This window comes from Branchiostoma floridae, chromosome 3, assembly GCF_000003815.2.
Source record: "Branchiostoma floridae strain S238N-H82 chromosome 3, Bfl_VNyyK, whole genome shotgun sequence".
NCBI classification, from domain to species: domain Eukaryota; kingdom Metazoa; phylum Chordata; class Leptocardii; order Amphioxiformes; family Branchiostomatidae; genus Branchiostoma; species Branchiostoma floridae.
The window spans coordinates 5,834,719-5,860,989 of NC_049981.1; the positions used below are offsets into that span (position 1 = coordinate 5,834,719).

General features: G+C 38.9%; 1 long non-coding RNA gene across 1 annotated transcript; it reads right to left on the reverse strand.

The window, feature by feature from the left end:
• Positions 1 to 20,307: 20,307 nt before the first annotated feature.
• Positions 20,308 to 21,200, reverse strand: LOC118412480. The gene is made up of 3 exons (XR_004830772.1): positions 20,999 to 21,200; positions 20,677 to 20,839; positions 20,308 to 20,353 (listed from the first exon to the last, which is right to left on the reverse strand). It is a non-coding gene; the product is annotated as an uncharacterized LOC118412480 (long non-coding RNA).
• Between the last annotated feature and the right edge of the window lie 5,071 nt (positions 21,201 to 26,271).

The window sequence follows — 26,271 nt, forward strand, 5'->3', positions numbered from 1 at the left end:
CCACCTGACAGGTACATGGGTTTTCTCTGGAAATGACCTGGGTTGGGTGGGGGGGGGGGGGGGGGTGGGTAAAAATGCCTGCCCCAACTTTGACGTTGTATAACTGCTAAACAACGTGGGCTAGGACTATGAAGCTTAATGACTTTTCCTAAAATATTGTTCGGGTTGCTGACATATTTTAGCAAATTTACTCACTTCAATTTTCATTATGGGATTTCATGGTTTTATTGCTAGACCACACCTGTTTATCTATATAATTAACATCCTGTGTAATTTAAATTGAAATTCTAATTAAATATTCATGATTTATACAAATTGGATGACAGAATATTTGTTTCCCTTGTTGTGCCGAAATGTAGCGTTAAAACATCCTCAGAGTAGTCTTACTAATGTGGTTATGTTAATGGTCTGAAGCTGGCTGTTTGAATATTAATATTTAGCATGGAGGTTGTTTACTCGTTTTTATTTCACTGAAATTTTAACGACGTAGTTTAGACCAGATCAGATTAGGTCACGTCAATTTAATCCCTTGGTGCTCAAATGACGAAGGAGTGGGCGCGTGAAATGAAAGAAAACACGAAATAGGCATTCTGTTATAGACAATGCACATTCGACAGGAGCCAAAGTCAACAATTTACGCTGACAGACATTTCCAGCATAAAACCACAGAGTTTGAGTGTATTCATGAATAGGAAAACTGAAAGAATTAGAAACAAATTTCTTCACTGTTTTCTTTTCTCAACTCAGAAAAACGAACGAATCCAAAGAATTGGTTTTACTGACGCAATAGAATGTGCGGGAATATGAAGGCTGGTCGGTAACATGCTCTACCCTGCAGAAGTAAATATGAGCAATGTGGTTTACAGTACACGACTGTGTTCTGTTTTTTTTTTCTGTTTTGTTTTTGGGATACCACATGTGTCTAGTTTTGTATCTTCCGTGCCTTTCCTTAAAGTTTGTTGATGCCTTTTGATTTTGAAAAAAATGAATAAAGGACAATTTTTTTTGGAAATCATGCCCTACCCATATTTCTAAGTGAGAATTTCTCGTAAAAAGTGCATTTTCCTATGATCTGTACCCGTCAAAGGCTTCACTCTATACTAGTTTGATCTGTTTCGTTAGTTATTTGGAAGAAATGTTGCTGTCCATGATACAAATGCAGTCATAAGGTTTTCTCCGCGACGTTTTGTTAGCTTCCAGCTGCCTTCATTATGGCATAATAAAGGACTTTTCACCAGGTGATTTGATGTCTGAGAACACGCTAACCTAAATAAGTTCCTCGTAAGCTGGTAGGAAAATCATTAGTTGCCACGTTCTGTTTTGGGTGAGGAAGTCATGAGTGGCTGTGCTTAGTCCTCGTGTAGCACTGGTGCCTGCCAGATGCGAGCTCGGCGTGTCCGTTACACGACAGAGTGGGGAAAACAATTTTTGATTAGTCTAGCTAAGGTGGGCGTGTTGATTGCCTGAAGCTGACGTCACGAGTGACACGAAGATGCTCATATAAATGAAATTAGGAACGCCATCCTTATTGTGTTCAAACTCAGATTTCAAAACTTTTTGGGCGGAGCGATCAATATTCAGTACATCCTCTCTTCTTAACTATCTAAACAGGGGAGACTCCAAATCCTATCCATGGGTGATTTAGCAACTGCTACTTGGCGAATGCCGTTTTCTCTGCTTAGCACTCAGCACTTAAGAGGAAGAGTATGGAAGTTAAACACACATCACTACCAGCGGACCAGCCCCCTGCTGTAGTGGCTTGCACATGTGTGGCCCAAGGGCTTCGAAGTGGAGATGGGCGCCACCCTACGCGTCTGTAGATGCATGGGCAAACTTTAACTTTAACTTTAACTTGGCGAATATTACTGATATGGTTGTGCTGATTGTCTGAAGCTGGCTGTTTGCATATTAACATTGACATGGGGGTTGTTTACTCGTTTTTCTTTCATTAACATTTTCATGACGCCGTTCGGACCAGATAAGAAGATAAGGCCACATTAATGTAATCCCTTGGTTCAAAGATTGTTGCAGGATGATAACAGAGTAGTGAAATAGAAGCAAAGAAGAAACAGACTTTCTGTTGTAGACTGAAACCTTTCCTTAGTCATTATTTTAGGCTGTTTGGCATTTCAAGCATTAAATTACACATTTTAAGTGTTTCAATAAATAGGACAATCTAAACAATTGGGAACACAAGACCATTATTCAATGGTGGTGCTACAATACTAGCGTTTGGTGTTCCTTCTATACTATATGGCAAAAGTAGACATTTTTAACTCAGAAAAAAAAAAACAATCCAAAGAAATAAAATCGGCTAGTGAGGAACATGCCCTATCCCCATGTTTTTAAGTTTGAATTTCACGTGCTCTCTAATGATGTAGCCCTGTCAAGTTATTTAGAAGTGATGCTACAGCCATACATTTTTGGCTGTAGCATCGTTTTACGTCTTGAAGGTTTCCAAATGCCTTCATATTTTAGGTCATAATGTATTACTTTTCACCAGGGGAGTTGAATTCGGAAAATTCACTTACCTTACGTTTCTCCAAACTTACCTCCAAACTTAGGCGGCCTATTTACTTTAGTATTCTCTTGGTAACGAAGCGCTGTCCTCAGTCTTCTTGTTGCACCGGTGCCTCTCAGATGCGAGCTCGGTGTGGCTGTGACGCAACGGAGTTGGAAAAACAATGTTTGATTAGTCTTACTTACGTGGGTGTGGTGATTGTCTAAAGCTGACGTCACGAGAGTGCTCTAAGGAACATTAATCGGCCAAAAATCGACCAATTGCAGAGCTCGGTGTTACGCTTTTAGCAGGACAAGAAAGCCTTATTTAGATGGGCGTGTTGATAAATGCTTTATTCGATATATTACATTACTCTGACAGTTAGCATTTTGCATGAATTTAAAGAAAACAAACTATGGAAAAAAAACGAGATCTACCGTCTATTTTGTGCTTCTTCATATACTGTTCCTGTCACACATGCTGTAACGTTACAAATAAAACATTTTCTTTACGTATAATTTATTCATTAGTCGTAGTCACATGTCCACATGCACTCTCATTAATACAGCCCACACGTCGTGACTCTTTGAGAAAAAACAGCAATGCTACATGAAGGAAAACACTGCTGTTAAATCTCTAAAAGCCCTACTCAATTCTTTTGTGTGAGGACTGGGACTATGGCCGAACATTCTGTGCTATATATCAATGCTATTTGGAGCCTTTCTGTGTTTTGTACAATCTTTACATCTAAAGGTTGCATATTTTCGCATTTGCTTTTGTCCTGGTCTACAGCATACATTTATAAGCATAAAGTTTTTGTTGCTATGACCGTAAAGAACGTTAAGAGTTCTGTTTTTTTAGCGAAACGAACGTTAAGAGTTCTGTTGCTATAAGCCTTAAAAGTTTTTCTGTTAGATACTTAAGATTTCTGTTGCTATGATCGTTAAGATTCCTGTTGCCTTGATCCTAGAAAGTTATTTTGCTATAATACTAAATAAGTCCGTGGATATTATTCTTAATGGTTTTTTTTGCAATGATCTTAGAACAATTCTGTCACTATGAACCTAGCTATAGATTTCTGTTGTCATAATCCTATAGAGTTCTGTTGCCATGATCTTTAAGAGTTCTGTTGTTATGATCCTTAACAATTCTGATGCTATGATCGTTAACAGTTCTGTTGCTATGATACTAAAGGGTTCTGTTGCTATGATCCTAAAAAGCCGGACCAGGCAGTGTAAATGCGAAGACGGACTCCTGAAAACTTTGTTCCGGGGAGGAACATTCAAGGGCCCATATACAAATCTCAACTACAAAAGTATGAACCTCAGCAAACTTATGTACATTACTGAAATGGCTTGCTACTGTAATCCAATACCTTATCTCTACTGTATATCCACAAACACACAAAAAATATCAGTACAATATCAGTACAATATCAGTACAATATCGGTACACTGACCAAACAACAGTGTCTGTTATGAAACCTAGCAGAAAGTCAATCACATTGTAACAATAACACATATGAAAGACAACGTAAGGAAAACGTTGTTATATGTGAGCCTAGTGTGATAGGTGGTGTCTTATGAATCGACGCTTCTGAATTCTTCGGTTATCCCAAAAGCTTGAGCGAATACAAATCGTCCTTTCACATTGACCCATCTTGTTTTATGAACCCGGTCCTAAAGACTACTCCAGTTTTGGAAGCGTAAATGCACCCAAACCACATGGCAGGTACATTGATTTTCTCTGGAAATGACCTTGGTGGGGGAGGGATGCTAAAAGTGCCCGCGCTAACTTTGACGTTGTATAACTGCTAAACAACGTGTGCTAGGACTACGAAACTTAGTGATTTTTCCTAAAATATTGTTCGGGTTCCTGACATATTTTACCAAATTTACTCACTTCAATTTTCATTATGGGATTTCATGGTTTTATTGCTAGACCACACCTGTTTATCTATATAATTAACATCCTGTGTAATTTAAATTTACAGTTCTAATTAAATATTCATAATTCATGCAAATTGGATGACAGAATATTTGTTTCCTTGTTGTGCCGAAATGTAGTGTTAAAACAGCCTCAGAGTAGTCTTACTAATGTGGTTATGTTAATGGTCTGAAGCTGGCTGTTTGAATAATAATATTTAGCACGGGTGTTGTTTACTCGATTTTATTTCACTGAAATTTTAACGACGTAGTTTAGACCAGATCAGATTAGGTCACGTCAATTTAATCCCTTGGTGCTCAAATGACGAAGGAGTGGGCGCGTGAAATGAAAGAAAACACGAAATAGGCATTCTGTTATAGACAATGCACATTCGACATGAGCCAAGGTCAACAATTTACGCTGACAGACATTTCGAGCATAAAACCACAGAGTTTGAGTGTATTCATGAATAGGAAAACTGAAAGAATTAGAAACAACTTTCTTCACTGTTTTCTTTCTTCAACTCAGAAAAACGAACGAATCCAAAGAATTGGTTTTACTGACGCAATAGAATGTGCGGGAATATGAAGGCTGGTCGGTAACATGCTCTACCCTGCAGAAGTAAATATGAGCAATGGGGTTTACAGTACACGACTGTGTTCTGTTTTTTTTTTCTGTTTTGTTTTTGGGATACCACATGTGTCTAGTTTTGTATCTTCCGTGCCTTTCCTTCAAGTTTGTTGATGCCTTTTGATTTTAAAAAATGAATAAAGGACAATTTTTTGGAAATCATGCCCTACCCATATTTCTAAGTGAGAATTTCTCGTAAAAAGTGCATTTTCCTATGATCTGGACCCGTCAAAGGCTTCATTCTATACTAGTTTGATCTGTTTCGTTAGTTATTTGGAAGAGATGTTGCTGTCCATGATACAAATGCAGCCATAAGGTTTTCTCCGCGACGTTTTGTTAGCTTCCAGCTGCCTTCATTATGTCATAATAAAGGACCTTTCACCAGATGATTTGATGTCTGAGAACACGCTAACCTAAATATTAATTAAGTTCCTCGTAAGCTGGTAGGAAAATCATTAGTTGCCACGTTCTGTTTTGGGTGAGGAAGACATGAGTGGCTGTGCTCAGTCCCCGTGTAGCACTGGTGCCTGCCAGATGCAAGCTCGGCGTGTCCGTTACACGACAGAGTGGGGAAAACAATTTTTGATTAGACTAGCTAAGGTGGGCGTGTTGATTGCCTGAAGCTGACGTCACGAGTGACACGAAGATGCTCATATAAATGAAATTAAGAACGCCATCCTTATGGTGTTCAAACTCAGATTTCAAAACTTTTTGGCCGGAGCGATCAATATTCAGTACATCCTCTCTTCTTAACTATCTAAACAGGGGAAACTCCAAATCCTATCCATGGGTGATTTAGCAACTGCTACTTGGCGAATGCTGCTTTCTCTGCTTAGCACTCAGCACTTAAGAGGAAGAGTATGGAAGTTAAACACACATCACTACCAGCGGACCAGCCCCCTGCTGTAGTGGCTTGCAAATGTGTGGCCCAAGGGCTTCGAAGTGGAGATGGGCGCCACCCTACGCGTCTGTAGATGCATGGGCAAACTTTAACTTTAACTTTAACTTGGCGAATATTACTGATATGGTTGTGCTGATTGTCTGAAGCTGGCTGTTTGCATATTAACATTGACATGGGGGTTGTTTACTCGTTTTTCTTTCATTGACATTTTCATGACGCCGTTCGGACCAGATAAGAAGATAAGGCCACATTAATGTAATCCCTTGGTTCAAAGACTGTTGCAGGATGATAACAGAGTAGTGAAATAGAAGCAAAGAAGGAACAGACTTTCTGTTGTAGACTGAAACCTTTCCTTAGTCATTATTTTAGGCTGTTTGGCATTTCAAGCATTAAATTACACATTTTAAGTGTTTCAATAAATAGGACAATCTAAACAATTGGGAAGACAAGAGCATTATTCAATGGTGGTGCTACAATATTAGCGTTTGGTGTTCCTTCTATACTAAATGGCAAAAGTAGACATTTTTAACTCAGAAAAAAAAATCCAAAGAACTAAAATCGGCTAGTGAGGAACATGCCCTATCCCCATGTTTTAAAGTTTGAATTTCACGTGCTCTCTAATGATGTAGCCCTGTCAAGTTATTTAGAAGCGATGCTACAGCCATACATTTTTGGCTGTAGCATCGTTTTACGTCTTGAAAGTTTCCAAATGCCTTCATATTTTAGGTCATAACGTATTACTTTTCACCAGGGGATTTGAATTCGGAAAATTTACTTACCTTACGTTTCTCCAAACTTACCTCCAAACTTAGGCGGCCTATTTACTTTAGTATTCTCTTGGTAACGAAGCGCTGTCCTCAGTCTTCTTGCTGCACCGGTGCCTCTCAGATGCGAGCTCGGTGTGGCTGTGACGCAACGGAGTTGGAAAAACAATGTTTGATTAGTCTTACTTACGTGGGCGTGGTGATTGTCTAAAGCTGACGTCACGAGAGTGCTCTAAGGAACATTAATCGGCCAAGAATCGACCAATTGCAGAGCTCGGTGTGGCTGTTGCTCAGCGGAGTTGGGAAAGCCTTATTTAGATGGGCGTGTTGAAAAATGCTTTATTCAATATATTACATTACTCTGACAGTTGGCATTTTGCATGAATTTAAAGAAAACAAACTATGGAAAAAAACGAGATCTACCGTCTATTTTGTTCTTCTTCATATACTGTTCCTGTCACACATGCTGTAACGTTACAAGTAAAACATTTTCTTTACGTATAGTTTATTCATTAGTCGTGTTCACATGTCCACATGCAATCTCATTAATATAGCCCACACGTCGTGACTCTTCATGATAAAACAACAATGCTACATGAAGGAAAATACTGTTGTTATATCTCTAAAAGCCCTACTCAATTCTTTTGTGTAAGGACTGGGACTATGGCCGAACATTCTGTGCTATATATTAATGCGAGTTGGAGCCTTCCTGTGTTAAGTACAATCTTAACATCTAAAGGTTGCCTATTTTCGCAGTTGCCTTTGTCCTGGTCTATAGCATACATGTATAAGCATAAAGTTTTTTGTTGCTATGACCGTAAAGAACGTTAAGAGTTCTGTTTTTTTTATCGAAACGAACGTTAAGAGTTCTGTTGCTATAGCCTTAAAAGTTTTTCTGTTGAATACTTAAGATTTCTTTTGCTATAATCGTAAAGACTTCTGCTGCTATGATCGTAAAAATTCCTGTTGCCATGATCCTAGAAAGTTATTTTGCTATAATACTAAATAAGTCCGTTGATATGATTCTTAATGTGTTTTCTTCTTTTCCAATGATCTTAGAACAATTCTGTCACTATGAACCTAACTAGAGATTTCTGTTGATATAATCCTATAGAGTTCTGTTGCCATGATCTTTAAGAGTTCTGTTGTTATGATCCTTAACAATTCTGATGCTATGATCGTTAACAGTTCTGTTGCTATGATACTAAAGGGTTCTGTTGCTATGATCCTAAAAAGGCGGACCAGGCAGTGTAAATGCGAATACGGACTCCTGAAAACTTTGTTCCGGGGAGGAACATTCAAGGGCCCATATACAAATTTCAACTACAAAAGTATGAACCTCAGCAAACTTATGTACAGTGCTGAAATGGCTTGCTACTGTAATCCAATACCTTATCTCTACTGTATATCCACAAAACACAAAAAAATATCAGTACAATTACACTGACCAAACAACAGTGTCTGTTATGAAACCTAGCAGAAAATCAGTCACATTGTAACAATAACACATATGAAAGACAACGTAAGGAAAACGTTGTTATATGTGAGCCTAGTGTGATAGGTGGTGTCTTATGAATCGACGCTTCTGAATTCTTCGGTTATCCCAAAAGCTTGAGCGAATACAAATCGTCCTTTCACATTGACCCATCTTGTTTTATGAACCCGGTCCTAAAGACTACTCCAGTTTTGGAAGCGTAAATGCACCCAAACCACAAGGCAGGTACAAGGATTTTCTCTGGAAATGACCTGGTTTGTAGGGGGGGGGGGGGCTAAAAGTGCCCGCGCCAACTTTGACGTTATATAACTGCTAAACAACGTGTGCTAGGACTACGAAACTTAGTGACTTTTCCTAAAATATTGTTCGGGTTCCTGACATATTTTACCAAATTTAGTCACTTCAATTTTCATTATGGTATTTCAGGGTTTTATTGCTACCCCCCCTGTTTATCTATATAATTAACATCCTGTGCAATTTAAATTTACATTTCTAATTAAATATTAATAATTTATGCAAATTGGATGACAGAATATTTGTTTTCCTTGTTGTGCCGAAATGTAGTGTTAAAACAGCCTCAGAGTAGTCTTACTAATGTGTTAATGGTCTGAAGCTGGCTGTTTGTATATTAATATTTAGCATGGAGGTTGTTTACTCGTTTTGATTTCGCTAAAATTCAACGACGTAGTTTAGACCAGATCAGATTAGGTCACGTCAATTTAATCCCTTGGTGCTCATATGACGAAGGAGTGGGCACGTGAAATGAAAGAAAACACGAAATAGGCATTCTGTTATAGACAATGCACATTCGACATGAGCCAAAGTCAACAATTTACGCTGACAGACATTTCGAGCATAAAACCACAGAGTTTGAGTGTATTCATGAATAGGCAAACTGAAAGAATTAGAAACAACTTTCTTCACTGTTTTCTTTCTTCAACTCAGAAAAACGAACGAATCCAAAGAATTGGTTTTACTGACGCAATAGAATGTGCGGGAATATGAAGGCTGGTCGGTAACATGCTCTACCCTGCAGAAGTAAATATGAGCAATGGGGTTTACAGTACACGACTGTGTTCTTTTTTTTCTGTTTTGTTTTTGGGATACCACATGTGTATAGTTTTGTATCTTCCGTGCCTTTCCTTCAAGTTTGTTGATGCCTTTTGATTTTAAAAAATGAATAAAGGACAATTTTTTGGAAATCATGCCCAACCCATATTTCTAAGTGAGAATTTCTCGTAAAAAGTGCATTTCCCATGATCTGGACCCGTCAAAGGCTTCATTCTATACTAGTTTGATCTGTTTCGTTAGTTATTTGGAAGAAATGTTGCTGTCCATGATACAAATGCAGCCATAAGGTTTTCTCCGCGACGTTTTGTTAGCTTCCAGCTGCCTTCATTATGGCATAATAAAGGACCTTTCACCAGGTGATTTGATGTCTGAGAACACGCTAACCTAAATAAGTTCCTCGTAAGCTGGTAGGAAAATCATTAGTTGCCACGTTCTGTTTTGGGTGAGGAAGACATGAGTGGCTGTGCTCAGTCCCCGTGTAGCACTGGTGCCTGCCAGATGCAAGCTCGGCGTGACCGTTACACGACAGAGTGGGGAAAACAATTTTTAATTAGTCTAGCTAAGGTGGGCGTGTTGATTGCCTGAAGCTGACGTCACGAGTGACACGAAGGTGCTCATATAAATGAAATTAAGAACGCCATCCTTATGGTGTTCAAACTCAGATTTCAAAACTTTTTGGCCGGAGCGATCAATATTCAGTACATCCTCTCTTCTTAACTATCTAAACAGGGGAAACTCCAAATCCTATCCATGGGTGATTTAGCAACTGCTACTTGGCGAATGCTGCTTTCTCTGCTTAGCACTCAGCACTTAAGAGGAAGAGTATGGAAGTTAAACACACATCACTACCAGCGGACCAGCCCCCTGCTGTAGTGGCTTGCACATGTGTGGCCCAAGGGCTTCGAAGTGGAGAAGGGCGCCACCCTACGCGTCTGTAGATGCATTGGCAAACTTTAACTTAACTTTAACTTGGCGAATATTACTGATATGGTTGTGCTGATTGTCTCAAGCTGGCTGTTTGCATATTAACATTGACATGGGGGTTGTTTACTCGTTTTTCTTTCATTGACATTTTCATGACGCCGTTCGGACCAGATAAGAAGATAAGGCCACATTAATGTAATCCCTTGGTTCAAAGATTGTTGCAGGTTGATAACAGAGTAGTGAAATAGAAGCAAAGAAGAAACAGACTTTCTGTTGTAGACTGAAACCTTTCCTTAGTCATTATTTTAGGCTGTTTGGCATTTCAAGCATTAAATTACACATTTTAAGTGTTTCAATAAATAGTACAATCTAAACAATTGGGAAGACAAGAGCATTAATCAATGGTGGTGCTACAATACTAGCGTTTGGTGTTCCTTCTATACTAAATGGCAAAAGTAGAAATTTTTAACTCAGAAAAAAAAAAAGAACAATCCAAAGAAATAAAATCGGCTAGTGAGGAACATGCCCTATCCCCATATTTTAAAGTTAGAATTTCACGTGCTCTCTAATGATGTAGCCCTGTCAAGTTATTGAGAAGCGATGCTACAGCCATACATTTTTGGCTGTAGCATCGTTTTACGTCTTGAAGGTTTCCAAATGCCTTCATATTTTAGGTCATAATGTATTACTTTTCACCAGGGGATTTGAATTCTGAAAATTTACTTACCTTACGTTTCTACAAACTTACCTCCAAACTTAGGCGGCCTATTTACTTTAGTATTCTCTTGGTAACGAAGCGCTGTCCTCAGTCTTCTTGTTGCACCGGTGCCTCTCAGATGCGAGCTCGGTGTGGCTGTGACGCAACGGAGTTGGAAAAACAATGTCTGATTAGTCTTACTTACGTGGGCGAGGTGATTGTCTAAAGCTGACGTCACGAGAGTGCTCTTAGGAACATTAATCGGCCAAAAATCGACCAATTGCAGAGCTCGGTGTGGCTGTTGCGCAGCGGAGTTGGAAAAGCCTTTTTTAGATGGGCGTGTTGATAAATGCTTTATTCAATATATTACATTACTGTGACAGTTAGCATTTTGCATGAATTTAAAGAAAACAAACTATGGAAAAAAAACGAGATCTACCGTCTATTTTGTTCTTCTTCATATACTGTTCCTGTCACACAAGCTGTAACGTTACAAATAAAACATTTTCTTTACGTATAGTTTATTCATTAGTCGTGTTCACATGTCCAAATGCACTCTCACTAATTCAGCCCACACGTCGTGACTCTTTTTTGAAAAAAAAACAGCAATGCTACATGAAGGAAAACACTGCTGCTAAATCTCTAAAAGCCCTACTCAATTCTTTTGTGTGAGGACTGGGACTATGGCCGAACATTCTGTGCTATATATCAATGCTATTTGGAGCCTTCCTGTGTTTTGTACAATCTTTACATCTAAAGGTTGCCTATTTTCGCAGTTGCCTTTGTCCTGGTCTATAGCATACATTTATAAGCATAAAGTTTTTTTTGTTGCTATGACCGTAAAGAACGTTAATAGTTCTGTTTTTTTATCGAAACGAACGTTAAGAGTTCTGTTGCTATAAGCCTTAAAAGTTTTTCTGTTGGATACTTAAGATTTCTGTTGCTATAATCGTAAAGATTTCTGCTGCTATGATCGTAAAAATTCCTGTTGCCATGATCCTAGAAAATTATTTTGCTATAATACTAAATAAGTCCGTTGATATGATTCTTAATGTGTTTTCTTCTTTTCCAATGATCTTAGAACAATTCTGTCACTATGAACCTAGCTAGAGATTTCTGTTGCCATAATCCTAAAGAGCTCTGTTGCCATGATCTTTTAGAGTTCTGTGGTTATGATCCTTAACAATTCTGTTTCTATGATCATAAACAGTTCTGTTGCAATCCAGTTTTGTTCGTCCGGCCCTTTTTCTTGCTGGCCGGGGTGAATTCTTGCTTTCCATTCCTTTCGAATATTCTAATCTGAATGGCTGGGCGATAAAATCTCACCACCACTCCCTGCACCTGCCGTAACGGCACTGTTTGTGATCTATTCCCTTATTTTGTTCGTCTTAGAACCGCGAGCCATTTGTGGCTCTCGTTATCAGCGTTGTAAGGATACCTCTACTCAGTAATGGTTGACAATACCCTGAGAACGAGACCTTTACCCCGAAGGTGGGTAGTATATGGGATATTAATGACGTAGGTTATTGGGAAAATGGAGCCTTTTGATTGGTCGATGTCATCTGGCTATATGATAATTAACGTTATACAACCTTTGATTATCATTACCGTACAATCAATCAATCGTACAGTTGAAACAATAAAATGGTAATAGTGGTAAACTATGTAGAAACTAGAGTTCCACGACCCCATACCTTCGCCAAATAATTATATCTTTTACAACTGCTGTATTAATTGTTTTGTCATTAATTCTGCAAATAAGGTTCTCATTTGCCTAAATCATATTACTTGGTCGTTGTACCATACAACAGACGTACGCAATCTATGTTAAGAGAAAAGGCCTTTATCGCATTTTCTGATAATTAATGATCTCATTTGCATAATTAATATTCAACGGTGTCCACCTGTAGATAAGTTCCAAATACTACAAGTAAGAAGTCCCCGTCAGTTACCACAATGGCATTATAGCATTTTCTCATTAATTATGCAAATTAGGTCTTGATTTTGCATAATTTGTATCTATCAATATTCTTCCCTTTCTCAGTTACAAATGTCGCAATGTTGCAATGGTCCTATTATTTAACTGAGCGTGTTTAGACGATTTCCTAATTAATTATGCAAATTAGATTCCAATTAGCATATTTGATATGTAATTATATAAAGCATAACTCAAGCTATCTACATACTAAAAATTATGACAATCCGTCAACCCCTTCTTGAGTTATACCCTTTCAAAGTCTGACACTAAACCTGCCCTGTAGTTCCAAAACAAGCCGCTAGGAAGGCAAACCTACACCACGTACTCTCGGCATCAAGAACTGTCTACCACTCAAAAATCATAGCCGCAACATGTACAGAACTCGAGATATCAAACCCGGAAGCTCCACTGCAGTACCGTTACAGGCGGCTAGGGGGCCAAAAATCTAATCGTTTCCAGGTCTTATCAAGACCTACATACATACTGCATATCAATACAATCCATCCAGGCGTTCTCGAGTTATGCTGGTCTTCTACATACAAACAAACATACAAGCGCTACCGAAAATATAACCTTCTTGACGAAGGTAATAATAGATTAAATAGATTAAAAGCTATAGTCGATAGAAAGAAACGCTATTATCATAGAGCACGTAATAGATTAGTAATGTCGTCAAACTATACAAACAAACAACCGTTACAGAAGCAAACGTTACAAAACAATAAAACGCTGATAGTATAGAAGCTGTTTAAAAAATCAAGCTGCATAACGAAACATTCTTAAAATATGCACTCTATAAAAACTACAAATACCTAAGCAGTCAAGCAATGCAGGGAAATCAAACGTTATCAGCGAACAATTGCAAAAACTATATACAATCTGTACAAAATCAAAACATGCAAAACAGCAAAATATATTGACATTTCTTAAAGAGCGCGCCAGAATTCATGTTTCCATAGCTGTGCCGAAATGAAATGCGACTAAGAGCCTAAGCGTTAATGTGTAAGCAGATCTTGCGGTGGCATAAGATAGTATCATAAGTTGGGAAAAAAAAAGGTTAGCCGGCAGAGGAGTTTTATTCCACCGCTCCTCTGCCGGCTTAACTCCTTCCCCAGCTTATGATACTATCTGATGCCACCGCAAGATCTGCCTGCAGATTACCTTTGGGTAGCCTTACTAATATGGTTATGTTGATTGTCTGAATCTGGCTGTTTCAATATTAACATATTAACATTCAAAATGGAGGTTGTTTACTCGTCTTTTTTGTGTGACGCCGTTTGGACCATGCATATATGAAGATTAGGCTACAACAATCTTTTTTCTTGGTTATCAGGTTTTGGAGGATGATAACGGAGTGGGCGGGGGAAAAAAGTAAAAAACAACAACAAAAAAACAGGCATCTGCCATAAACCAAAGTCATCATTCTATGCTTGCTGACGTTTAGAGCTCAATAAATAGAAAGACAAGAATAGTATTCTCTGGTGGTGCCGCAATGTGAGAAGTCTTGGTTTGGTCATGTAGTACATGGCAAAAGTAGATGTTTTTCTTTTTTCAACTTCGAACAAATTAGCAAATCCAAAGAAATCAAATTGGCGCAACTGATACAAGAGGAGGCACTGGGTTGCGAAGGTTGGTCGGGAACATACCCTAGTACATTTAGCGAGAGGTAAAGTGATATTGCCTATGATCGGGGCCTGTCAAGGGTTTGATTCTATGTAAGGTTTCATCAGTTTGATAAGTTATGAGGTAGTTATGTAGCTGTTCATGTTACAAATGCAGCAATAATGTTTTCTTCGAGATGTTTTGGCAGCTTTCAGTTGCTCTAATGGGTGATTTGGAATTATGAAAATGTACTTACCTCACGTTCTCTAAACTTACCTCCCAAGCTCAGCAGAAAATCTTCAGTTGCCATTTTCTCGGTAAGGAAGCATGCAGGGCTGTTCTCAGACTTCTTGTTGCAGTTGTGCCCCTCAGATTTGAGCTTGGTGTGGCCGGTAGTCAACGGATTGGAGAAAACAATGTTTGATTAGTCTAGCTTTAGGTGGGCGTGTTGGTTGAAGCTTAGGTCACGGGTGGCACGAGGGTGCTCAAATGAACATTAATCGACCAGAAATCGACCAACTGGAAAGCGTCTTTTAGTAAACCGCAATAACGAGTGTAATAACATCAACCATGTAGTCTTCAAACTCATATTCTATAACTTTTGGTGCAATCAAGCAATATTCAGTAAAAGCTGTCTCCTCCATTTGCAAACAGCGAAAACTCTAAAATTCGATATCGTGCGTAGTGTTGTGGCGTGCATAGTGTTGAAGCGTGCGTATTGTTGTAGCGTGCGTAGTGTTGTAGCGTGCGTATTGTTGTAGCGTGCGTAGTGTTGTAGCGTGCGTAGTGTTGTAGCGTGCGTAGTGTTGTAGCGTGCGTAGTGTTGCAGCGTGCGTAGTCCAGTGGTTAGCCGTCCTGCCTCTGGGACTAGAAGCCGTGAGTGTCGCTCACCCGACAAGCACGCTACCGGAAAGGGTTGCAGTCCTTAGGACGGGACATTAAGCCGTGGTCCACTGTTCATTGTGCTTGTCGATAAGAGCTATGGGGATTTCCCCGTACAATGAACCTGTAAATAAATTGATAGCGGATAAGACATCCTACGTATTTAATTTATCACTTACCCACGGATCATTCCCCAAAATATGGAAATTTGCCAATATCATACCAATCTACAAAAAGAACGATCTCTTCTCCCCGCCCTGTCGAAGGTACTCGAAAAAATTGTTTACAAGCATTTATACAATCATCTCATAAGCTGTAACCTTCTGTATCGTTTCCAATCAGGATTTATAAAGGGTATATAGTTTTTGGGTTTGGGCTGTCGAGTTAGAATCTAAATGTTCGAGGTTTGGATCAGTCGAGGGCAACGACGCTATATGTCCTTGGGAAAGACAGTTTACACTTGTTATTTCACTATATGCCGGTGTAAATGGGTACCTAGCTTTGGGTAGGGACGTCCTCCCATCGGTTCAGTTCAGTTCATCTTCGGAGAGGTGACATTTTGGACGTAAATCCTGAGGTCTTGATTAAAGGAAGCCACGACTTCGTGTCTAAAGATGGTATCTTTTATGTTCTTCGAATACAATGCCGCTGCTGAGTTCTCTCAATTAAAACGTACAACCCTTGGCCTTGCAACCAATCCTGCAAAAGCAAAGTATAGAGCACTGGATCATAAATGATGCCTATTTATGTGTCTCCCTGGTTGTATGACAAGACAAAAGGAACGATATGAATATTTACACGTGGAGAAAATTCTTCATGTGTTTTGAAATATTCATTTTTCGATGGCCTTTATTTTTGCATTTTGCCACTTGCAGTGGCAAAATGCCCTGTGGCCAGAATAGTCGCCGTTGTGATGTTGTGATGTTGAGATGAACGGACCTGTTTTAATCTGCAATGCATTTGTATACTTCTTAAAAGCTCTGTCATGAGTCATTGTTTGTGGTCCATAATGGGGCCTGATATTTGATTAGATTTAATGAATGAAGTATGATACTCCTAAGATTGATGCAGCATATAATCGAATTATTGCTCTTACATTTTAATGTCTTATTACCAATTCATAAAGATGAAATGTTTTCCAAATAAATCGTATATATATATCTATATATAACAGTTACATATAGCCTATCCCAGATTCCTTTGCGACTTAGTTAATATTCATTAGTAGGATTTCCAGCGCGAAAATGGAAATTGCCACGATTTTTCATTGATCGCCCTGTATTATCGAAAAAGAACTGGACCTTCTAACTTACCAGATTTGTAGTATGTACTATGGAGACCGTGACAATGTAACTTATTGAATGTTAAAGCAGGGGGAAAACGATTGCTGAGATATCATTTTCTGAAAAGTGCAGTAGGATGCAGTGAAGTGACTTCCGGGTTCAGGGGTCACTACACAAATACCTCTGACGTCAGCCTGATTTGCAGAGCTACGGTCCGTGCGACCCGGGATCTAGTCCAGGGGAGGGTGATTTTCAATTGTTCCTTTTTCCTTTTTTACATCCATTTAATATAAACAATAGTTTCAGCACATTCAAATAACTAGAAAAAACCGTGTACACACGCAAACCTTGGCAAAATGCCAGCTTTTTTAAAGCACTTGTTTGCGGGGTATTCTTATTTTCTTAGACGTTAAAAAAATACAAAAAAACAACAGCAATATAAACAGAAAATATGTTTAGCACCAACTCTTACCGGCCTACTTGACTTACAAAGGACCTTAAAAACTGGCGTCGTTCTCCTTCTCAAAGTACTAACTTGTGTATCCAAAAAAAGAAAAATGCCCTAAATCAAAATTACAGTGTGTAGTCCCTTTCTTAGAAGAGTACAGATTTCAAAATGTTTCAAATGTTCCAAACCGAAGTTGTATCCATTGAACACGTGGAAATACGACGCCTGACTATTGAAAAGACAAAATCGAATTGAGAAAGCTTGTTACAAACCATTGTCGATAACAACATGCCCTAAATCAAAATTATAGTGTAGCAAATTTATACTTTAAAACGTGTGCCCCTTCATGAGAAGAGTACATATTCATAGTTGACGAATGGCGACTCCTCCCAAAAGTGGGACGCATGTCCACGGGAACTAATAAAAAAACGAATTTTTGTCCATTTAACACCCAAAACAGCTTCGCGCGAATATTGCAAAAGTAGGACACCAGTATGAACATAAATGTCTTCAGAAAAGCAGGACACATTTGAATTCGTTTGACACTAATTACTCTAATAAACGTGATGCAAGAACGCGTGGTGCCTTGTAAAGGGAGTTTTCTTTAACTTACTCGGTACGAGATGACAATCCTTGGGAAACAAAATTGCAAGAATAATCATGAAACCTATCGAAATAGGCCCACGCTTTAGACTAACTGACCCCATTTTATGCCTTTCTGTCCCAATGATGACACGTGTCTGTGTAGTATGTTGGATACGTCAGAAATGAATTAAAATGATATTGTCTAGGGGCACAGATATTACATTTATAATTCCAAGGGACGCGTATTACTTTGTTGATTGCAGGGAACTTATATTATGTTGGTTGATGCATGTCCTCTTACTCTCTTTATATATGAGGTAACATCTACAGTGGAATATTTCCATTGATGAGCTAATCAAAGTGATCAATCAGATCATTGAGATGTTTTGGTGTATGATAGGAACTTTAAAAAGTGAATGGTCCAAACACTGACAATAATTTCACTTTTACTTTATTTGTTCAACCGGAACATTGCAACTCAAGTCATTAACATGTTTTCAATAAACATGGGGAACAACAATATAGCATACACATCACATCATTTATAAACATCAAGAAATCAAAACATGAATCCTTGAATCCACAATATTTCCTGTTATAAAGCTAAATATATAGGGTATTCTCAAATCACCGAGATACAACAATCTAACGCATCCATCAATACGCTGTATTTACCACAATTATGTGTACACGTGTGCATGTGTCTTCATATATACTCCATTACTAATAGTTACTTCAACACTTTATCCAAAGACCATAGGTAATCCCAGTGACAAATTTGTCTTATGGACAATTGAAAACTAAATGTATCAAGTAATCTTTCGATAAAAATCAAGACAAACTAAGACAAACTAAGATATTAATGTCAAAATGCACAATCAAGAAATGCATGCTTATTAAAAAGCATCTACGGCAAAAATTCCATGTGCAGAATTCATCTTCTGTACAAAGCAGAATCTGGCTATTTTGTAAGATCAGTTAAATGTTGCTATTAATCTTGAAAACAAAAGAGATAGTTAATTGAAATCTACAAACATAAGCCATGTATTTCACAATCATAAATATTTTCAAAATTTTGCACAACTAAAGATATATTTAGAAAGAAGAAATAACATTTAGATATTTCCCAACTTTTATCCACTTAAACATATCATTGCAAACAATTGTAAACACTATTGCTCTCGCTTTCTATGTACTACATGGTGGAGTATTGTTTAGTATAACAGCATCATTCTAAATCAGGGTAAAGTCAACTTAGCTACATTAATAAAGATTTCAACAATGTAAAACAGAAACTTTTGTTTCGGTCTGAAATATTTCTAAAGTTACGTTAATAATGGAGCTATGTCCAGTATCAGGGTGAAGTGCACGAAGTTAGGGTGTACGAAGTTGTGCGAAGTTGTACGAAGTTACAACCGTTTCCCACTGGCTTTGATGCTATATCGGGAGTCACAGATGACGTCAAAACATTTATTGGATGACGTAATCTAACTTCGTACAGTAGGCAGGGTAGGGTGTCAAGTGTACGAAGTTGTCCGAAGTTGTGCAAAGTTACGTGACGTCATCTAACTTCGTACAGTAGGCAGGGTAGGGCGGCATGTGTGCGAAGTTGTCCTAAGTTGTGCAAAGTTACGTGACGTCATCTAACTTTGGACAGTGGGCAGGGTAGGTCAACACGTGTGCGAAGTTGTCCTAAGTTGTGCAAAGTTACGTGACGTCATCTAACTTTGGACAGTGGGCAGGGTAGGTCAACAAGTGTGCGAAGTTGTCCTAAGTTGTGCAAAGTTACGTGACGTCATCTAACTTTGGACAGTGGGCAGGGTAGGTCAACAAGTGTGCAAAGTTGTCCTAAGTTGTGCAAAGTTACGTGACGTCATCTAACTTTGGACAGTGGGCAGGGTAGGTCAACTAGTGTGCGAAGTTGTCCTAAGTTGTGCAAAGTTACGTGACGTCATCTAATTTCGTACAGTAGGCAGGGTAGGGCGGCATGTGTACGAATTTGTCCAAAGTTAATTAATACATAGTAAAAACGTATATATGTGTAAATAAGATACACACCACTCACGCATATAAACAAATAAAATATAGATGCACATTAATCAGCACAAAATCAATGTTCATGCAATGTAAAAAAATTCATTTATTTCAATTTTTTGTCTGTTATTTCTCCTCTTAACGTTCGTTTTAACAATGCACACAAAATAATTTAAGTTCACTCTTAATATTATATTTCCCTTTTTTTACGTCACTTCTAAATACAAGTACCTGAAAACATCTCCCCTATCCATTTATAAACTACATGTATTGCAGTCATCTTTCACTACTTTGTATCATAAGAAGTAGTAGTTGTTATTTTATTCCTTGTAATTTAACAATTAATTGAAGTACTTCCACCATTTAGTACAGAAGTATGCCATTTTCTGCCTGCACGATCACACCCCTTTTACATAGAAAGACTGTTTAAATTGATCTCCTTTTATTGGTTGTCAGAGCAAAGTCGTTGTCATCGTCTGCATCACATAGTGGAGACAGCAGCGTTGAAGCGGCGCACAGCTTCCTTTTCTCTCCCCCGATCACATCGTTTGCCTCAATGGACTTTCCGCAACTTCGTGTAAACATCGGTCACAAGTTCTTGAATCCATTTACAGATAGTAGATTTCCCAGCGCCTGCCAAGACAACAGGTAAATGTCATTTTGATCCCCGCTAATAGATGTTTAGAAAGAATAGAACAAATGAAATAAAAGCAGCCGTGGCACAATACAGAGATTGAAAAACGACACCATTCTACGAACGCATTCCGGGTTCGAATTTCAAAAAAACATCTGAGCAAATGACGTAAATGTCTGTTGGTGACGTTAAGCAAAAGAATGTTCGACAAGGTATGGTTCTAGAAATGACGGTTGTAAATTTTGAACATATAACGTTATATCTACATTGAATTAAACGTTTGATTTGAAACAATAAAAAATGTGTTAAGAAGTAAATCTACCTGTTGGCAGACAGATGGCTGTCCACAGAAGAACATTTTCCCTCCATTTGGTGTCAGGTGGAGAGACTTGTGCATGGCTTACAGCAAAAGCCGCGACCGTGATAAGGCTATATAAAACAGCCACCGTTGGCACGCACAAAACAGATGCAACAGCACAACATCCCTGTGAAGAATAAGACAAATCTTAATAAAGATAAGTAATCTGCATTCTGATAAAAAAATCTGTTGTTTTGTAAGATGTAACTTCTAAAGAATATAAGATTTATGAATCAAAAGTCAGAACTCAAAAGATATCAAGGTGCGATTAATACGACTAACCCACCTGAACAAGTTCTTCCGGAAAATCCTTCCAGTCAAACTCGACTTTCCAGGACGAATGGAGATCTGTAGCCTTCAAAGATTTACTGCACGACATGATATGATATAATATTGTCCGTAATTCCCCCGTTAAAAAAGTCTATTTCGTCAAAGACACGGACTAAAAAGTAGCCGTGGCGACTTCAGCGCCACACGGTTTCAAACTGTAAGACTGAAAAACGACACCGTTCGAAGAACGCATTTCGGTTTCGAATTACGAAAACACCTGAGTTAGTGACGTAAACGTCAGATTGTGACGTCTAAGAAGATGAGAACATTAGAAAAAAGGTTCTAGAAATGACAGTTGAGACATTTGAACGTAACACAGAAAACTTGTAGACGCGTAGTGTAGTATATGTATCGCCAAAGTCATGCTAGGCGACATCTTCCTAGGAATACGCGACCTGATCAGTACACCCGGCTGACTGTCCAAAGTTTAGATGACGTGATGGTTAGCGTGACGTCATAACTTCGGACAAGTTCGTACAACTCCGTACACCACCCGGCTGACTGTCCAAAGTTTAGATGACGTGATGGTTAGCGTGACGTCATAACTTCGGACAAGTTCGTACAACTCCGTACACCACCCGGCTGACTGTCCAAAGTTTAGATGACGTCATAACTTCGGACAAGTTCGTACAACTTTGGACAACTTTGGACAACTTCAGACATCTAACTTAACTTAGGACAACTTCGTGCATTTCACCCTGATACTGGACATGGGTGTAATAATGGTGATAACCATGTCATTGTAGTAAAGAAAAAAAATTAAGTTCTTCATATTTCTGTTTTTAAATGGCCTCCTTCACAGTTGTTTTCGGTCTTTTGTACACCTCAATACAGTTCACTAAGTAGATGGCCATGAACAGAACGTCAAAATTGCCTTGCTAGTCGGAACTTACTAGGAACCTAATTCGTCACTACCAATTTTAAGCGAGGAAAATCCGGGATGCGACGTTCAGAATCTTGCGGAATTCAGGGAGGAGGGGAAACAGATGGAATGGCAAAGCTGGGGGGCATTAGCGCTGTTCCCTTAGTTTCGCGATCCAGTATATAAAGAGTTCACAATTGGTGGTATCATTTGACTCGGATTTCTCGGTTGCAGTGTCCCTACTTTTGGGTTTACGTAGTATGCGGTGTTTTGTATGGGTGGTATTATTTGGCCAAAGCTTGTATACATCTGATTCATCATAACTTGTTGGGTACCAGCTGTACAGACTGTGAAGGGGGTGCTACTCTGTCCGGTAGGTCCGATGTGATGCATCATGGTGTTGTTCGGGCCAGCAACAGGATCAGCTCTGAGCGCCATGATGCTCTTGACTATTATAACAGCAATGAAAACGAATCCGAGAAAACTTGCGACAGAGATGATAACGATTTGTAAAATCCCAAGCTGTAACGTACTGTCAGACAGTGGGATTTTCGTCGACTTTGTTGTAGAAATAGAAATAGAAGAAAGTATACGAGTATCGGTCGTATTTTGTCTATTGACACTTTCTGGAGAGGTAAGAGTCGAGTGTGGGAACGTGTCCGTTTTGGCCGTCAATTCATTTGTGCCATCTGTAACATCTTTAGACAGTGTTCGTATTCCTTGATCCGTCGCATGAACAGCAGAAAATGACAGATTCGTTGAGACCTCAGTCTGTAGAGGAGCTTGCGTCCATACTATTGTCGTGTCATATTGTTTTGTCAAGCAGGATGTCAGGCTTACATCGACGCTTCCTAAGGGGAGTCCTGCCATGTGTTTTGGGCTCGCACACAGCAGAGTATCGTTCCCTGACGGAAGATAGCCAAGACCGCATGCCTCACACTGAAAACAGCAACCCGCAAATGTTCCTGTGCATGTTTCCAAACAGCTGATCTTTTTGATTAACCAAAACGAGCTACAGCCACAGTCGAAAGGGTTATCGTCGATGAGCAAGGTATCAAAAAAGGGGAGTGCCAAGTCTTTTTCCGACACGGTTGCAAGCCTGTTACTAGATAAATCAACCAAACGTAGGTTTGGAAGATGTTGAATAACAACCCCCAAATTCACGTGTGTTAGTTTGTTCCTAGACAGGTGTAGATAGGTTAATGCAGGCAGAAATCGGAGTTCCAGCCACTCAATTGATTCGATGTTGTTCTGCCTCAATCCGAGGGAAACGAGTTTTAGTAGAGGTGGAAAATAAGCAAGATGCCTCAGATTGCTGAAGGATACATAGAGGGAGGTTGTCTCTAACGGCAGTCCTTTTGGCAGCGCAGTAAACTGACCAGAGTAGCAACTGATCATAGATGTCCCTGGACTAGTACAGCCAGTTGGAAGAGCATAGCCTCTCGTGCAGAAAAGTAAGTAGCAAACATGTATTTGAATAAAAAGCCAGTACGCTTTCATTTTTGTATGGAAAGGGTAGTCCGTATTGACAACATGGGAATATAGCATGAAAGCTCATCTGTGTTGATAGAATACATATTGAAGTTTTTCAACTGTCATACAACACAAATTATTCTCACCTCGAATTTTCAGTCGCACCTACGTGAACCTTCTTCAGGAGTGATGATTCAATTACTCTGAGCACGTGAGAATATTGGGAATATAGTTTGTTGTTTTGTTGCCGTGGTAAAATCTTTGTTCAATGATCGAATCGGTAGCGCACGACGGCACTATTCCCTTGGGGAAGACAAGTTTTGCCTATTTCCTTACCATGCGCAGAATCTGGTGTAGATGAGTACCTATAGCTTGGGTATAGTCACGTAATGGGTGGAAGTCACAACTCTGGATTGGTCTCAGCTGTCTTTTCTGCTGGTCTTCAATACTACTTTTTCCTATCGATAAAAACGTAAAATCTTTGCATTTAATCCTCACGCAAGAAGCAAAGTATAATACAACGAAACTTTTAGATTGCTACTTGTCTTCCTAGTTGTAACAGAAGATAGAAGGAGCAAAATGCATATGGCTATTCATGTATATAATGTGTAGACAAATCAGTACGTGCACGTGTTTTGAAATATTCATTTTTCAATGGCCTAGATATCTTCTCGGTGTATTCTTGTGTTTTTTAGACGTTACACAACACCGAATGTTTACAATAGATGAGACGAATAGCCTTATATGTCCAATTAAAAAAGGTCTAAAGAATTCCACCATATGCTTCTTTAAAGTCAGAATTTCCTTGTACTCATTTTCTTAAACAGTGTCCTCTCGAATCCAAAGTTTGAACAAAACTCCTCTAGCATTGCCATTTGTCGTATACAGCATGTGTGTGTAGAGCAAGACTTTTTCTGCTCTTTTACCGTGATACAACGTCAAGTGGCTTCTGGTAAAATGTACCTTACCCGGTACCACGCTATGAGATAACAAAGTACTTTGCGAACATTTGCGAAAAAAAAAACAACAACATCAAAGCAGGCCGGCGCTTCAACGAACTGCCTGACCCCATTTTGTGTTTTGTTGTCAGTTTTTTACCTGGATGACACGTGTATACGTACTGTGCTTGTTACGCCAGAAAGAGTGAAATTATATTGTCTAGGGGGGAAGGATATTACATTAATAAATGCAGGGAACGTATATTACTTTCAATTGGTAATTGCAGGGAACAGATGTTACTTTAAAAATTGCAGTCCGGGATCTCATATTGCAAGAAAACGCTATGTCCAAGATTTGTGTCATAAACAAAAATTCCCTACCCGTTTTCTCTCTTTGATATGACGTGGCTTTTACAATAGAATATCAACCGTAAAATGTATTCAATCACAGGATTTTGTATTATTGTTTTTAGTTTATTTAGATAATACACAAAGATTTTACACATTCATGTAGACAGATTACACGATAATCGACGCAAGTCTACGTTATACCCCCTTCACATTATATACGATCTTCGGACGTTCTTCGCGATCGCAGGAAGGTCGGCTGATTTTAAGATCTTAAGATGGTCTTGCGTATTTTTCGCCTCAATACTGTCCCCCTCACATATACGCGAGGCTCGTGAGATCGACGGTGAATAAATCTATGATAATAAACCTCCCATGACCTCTTGCACGCGGACAAGGTAACACAAAACGTTCCTCAAAAAAGGCAAGAGATCAATAAATGTTGCTTATTTTGTTGTCGTAATCTTTTAACCAATGAATGGAATGCGCGGGCATCATAGAAATGACGCAAGAAAAGAAAGTGTGTCACAAAGCCAGCCTACATACTGCCACAGGGGCCACAATGTTAGAATTACCCTCACATTCCCAGAAATTCAATATTTGTAAACAAACGGAAGTCGGGCGAACGTCGCCCGAACGTTGCCCAACTGACGGGCGTTCGCCATCCGATTTGCGCTCGATGATTAATAACTATGTCTTTGCTCGCCTATCGGTCTTCAATCGTTGGATTGACGCAAGACTATTGACCGATACCCTTGCAAGGTACGCACGATTTGTACGCACAATCTGCGACTCGGTAACGAGCTGTGCGATTTTGGAGATTTCCTTCGACTAGTCGCATATGTTAAGAACATGTTTCGCTGCACCGCGACCGTCGTAAGACTCCTGAAAACTGCCGGCGATCCGTAAAAATCGCAAGATGATCGTGAGAACACCGGACGTCTTACTCACGAAAATGTCATTCAGAGTTCGTAAACTAGTCTTCCGATCGAATCGCGCCTATTGTGAGGGGGGTATTACCAGTGACCAGTACGCTGCCTAATGATAGAAACTACAAAATATACTTATTTCTTCATACCAGTCACCAACAAGTTACACGACTCTCACTGGTTTCGAACCATTTGAAACCCTATATACCTGAAAGGACAGGAAATACTCCTAGATAGTATTATAATTCTTAATTATAATTATAATTTATTTCTTAATTTCTAGTCACAAGGTGGATTTTTAAGAACAACAATTCCGAAGAATAAGACATGTTTCCTACCCTCTACATTGTTACTTCAATTCTAATTCAGACATGAAATGAAATGAAATACAAATCTTCTCGACATAACAAAATGTTGCTACTTTTCAAGATCAGCTGAATGTTGCTATTCATGTTTTTAATAAGATAAGAAATTTGCACACTGAAACCATACATTTGAAAAAAAGACTATATTACTAATGATTTAAATCATATTTTACTATCATTTACATCATTATACACCCCAAAGTCACTGTTGAGGTACAATAGATACACTTTGGAAGATGCATAAAGGAGGCTTTATACAACATGGCAATCTCCAATCATTACTGAGCAGATAAGGAGGGCTTTACATACGTCTT